Genomic DNA, 2,868 nt, shown 5'->3' with positions numbered 1-2,868 from the left:
GATTATGACAACATTCCTGAGGATGTTGATGATGATGATGCATTTGACTCTGCTTATTTTGAAGCTGAGGAAGAAGGTCGTTTCGAGGAAGGCTTTCTTTTCAATGAAGATCAGTCTGTAGATCCTGAGCACATGGAAAAGGTCAAGATGTTCAAAGCTCAACATGAAGCTAGCAAAGCAAAGCTTCAGGAACTGCAGAAACTGGTAGATGAAAAGAGGACAACTGATGAGTTGGTTAAGCTGGAGAAACAGAAACTGTGGGATGCTAAGTGCAAGGAAAAGAGAGAGGATATCTCCAGGAAAGTTGGTGAAAGCTGGGATATTGCAAGCAAATCCTCTCTGGACCTCAAAGGGAACCTTTCAATGATGGTAAATTCAAATCCTTCATTTATGACCTGAGAGAGGCTAACCCTAATGAAGATATGTTTATGCGTGCTCTTGCTCTCGAGTTAGAATATATAACTATTGGTGTCAAGAATCTTCTCAATGAATGGGAGATCATTATTTCTACTCAGAGAAACGGAACATTCAGGGTTTCAATTGATTTATTCAAGTTTCTATCTCTAACTGAAATCTGGGTGATTCGTAACAAGATCAGACGCAGTTCAAATCTGAATGAACTCCTTCGTGACAAACTTATGGATTGTGCTATTCATAACAGTCCACAAGTTGTCAGAAAGCCTTACTGTGTCAAGTTCATTCACGAGAGAAAATTTGGAACCTTCTACCTGGACCACCAACATCTTCTTAAGTATGATGTGAGTCAGTTGGTTCTTGTATCTACAATTCTACGTACCAAGGGCTTCGCTACTAAGGTCAAAGCTGATGCTGATACTGAGATTGTGAACTACTGCACAAGGAGAAACATTCATCAATACTTCAGGAAGATGAAGTATATCAACCAATCTCAGCCAGCAGATTTCATCGAAGACCCTGTGGATATTGAGGTTCAATATTATCTCTCTTTGGCTCGTGAAAGAAAGAAGCGTGGAGAATCCACTGCAGCTGAAGAGCCTACTCAGAATGAGCCTTCTACTCCAATTATTCACTGTTCAGATGCTGAAGAAGGAGAAGTCACTCGTTCTGAGTGAATAGATTGATTAGGATATTTTGTTAGATATGTTCAAGGAACATCCTTTTGTAATCTATTATGAATATGGTTTAATGTTTAATGCAAGCCATAAACTTTTGCTATTTACATTCCTTGGTTTAAATCTTTGTCTTATCTGTTAGTTGAGTTATCCTCTAGGAAATTTGCATGTTATGTTAACAAACAAATAGGGGGAGATTGAAAGGCATATGTTCAGCCTATTTGTATTTAAAGAGGTACAACTCAACTCAGATAAGAAAGCTCAGTAAATAGCAAGTCAACGGAATCCGTACGAAGAACGTCAAATGATTTATGGGGATTATATGTCAGATAAATTCCAGGATGCTGCTGCACACCACTGAAAGAAGTTCATTAATATGTTCAAGCCTCAGTGAACAAATAATCTTTTGTGGCACGTCCAGGAGTTCAGAAGATATAAAGTTTCTATACTTTATTTTATCAGAAGATTCCATTTAATGAAGAAGTACTTACAAGACGAAGACTCGACGAACAAATCAAATTCTTAATGTTTATTTGACAAAGAATATTTGAGTTAACTAGATACAGATGAACCAGACAGTGCATTTGTGTATCAGTTATTCAAATTGAATATTTGAAGTCAAGCAGAGTTGGTGGTTCGTTCGTCCGACTGATCAAGACGGAGTTATTAATGTTTAAAGAAGACGGGAAGCAAATCTACTGAAGAAGGTGTGATTTAATATTTAATTGATTATTATCTCACTTCTCAAGTAATTAAATTAATTATGTAATTTATTTGTTAAATTAATTCATTCACGAATTAATTTAATTTATGAATTTATATGATTAAATTAATTAAGTGGATAATTGTCTATTTAAATATAATCTACAAATTACAATCAATCATCCACTCAAGCTCAGCAAGACAATCAAAATTGTCTTACCGAATATTTCTGCTGTCAAGACAATCAAGATTGTCTGCCCGAATGATTGTCTGGAAGACAATGGCTGTGGCTTCCCAGACAATTCTCAATTGTCTGACCGAATGGTTCACCGCAAGACAATTTGAGATTGTCTGCCCGAGTTTGCTCTGCCAAGACAATGGTGATTGTCCTACCGAGTTTTTGCAATTGTCTGAAAGACAATTGTCTGTGTCTTCCTAGACAATCTATGATTGTCTGACCGAGGCAATGCTTTCAAGACAATTCTCAATTGTCTGACCGAATGGAGATTGTCTGACCGAGTGTTAAATTGTCTTGCTAGCCTTAAAATTGTCTTTCTGCTGTGTCTTGTGCTTGCAAGGCAATCTGAAATTGTCTTGCCCTTGCTACTTTGTCTTTGCAACTCACAATTGTCTTGTCTTTCAATTGTCTTACATGTACAAATGCTTTGCCTATAAATATGGCATTGCATCCTTCATTTTCAAGTGTTCATTCACTTTGTAATCAAAGCATTTTGTAAAGCTTTCAAGTTGTTCGTAACTTGCTTGATCGTTATATCCACAGTTTTCTGTGCTTTGATAACCCGGTTGTTTTAATCACTAAATCTAGAATATACCCTGTCAAATTTATTCTACGAACTTTAGTGGACATTAAAACTGAACCATTTTAATTATATAACGACTTCAAACATTGTTATATTAATTAATTTTAATCTGATTAACAAATCATATTCAATCAGATTAACTTCCGCGACGATTTGGTACTGATTGTATTCAACCCCCCCTTCTACAATCATATCTGGACCTAACACAGAACAAGCACTGAGTGTTGTCTTGGTTCGAGAAGATGGAAAAGTTC

Source organism: Daucus carota, chromosome 3 (assembly GCF_001625215.2).
Source record: "Daucus carota subsp. sativus chromosome 3, DH1 v3.0, whole genome shotgun sequence".
Lineage (NCBI taxonomy): Eukaryota > Viridiplantae > Streptophyta > Magnoliopsida > Apiales > Apiaceae > Daucus > Daucus carota.
This window is presented reverse-complemented; position numbering follows the sequence as displayed.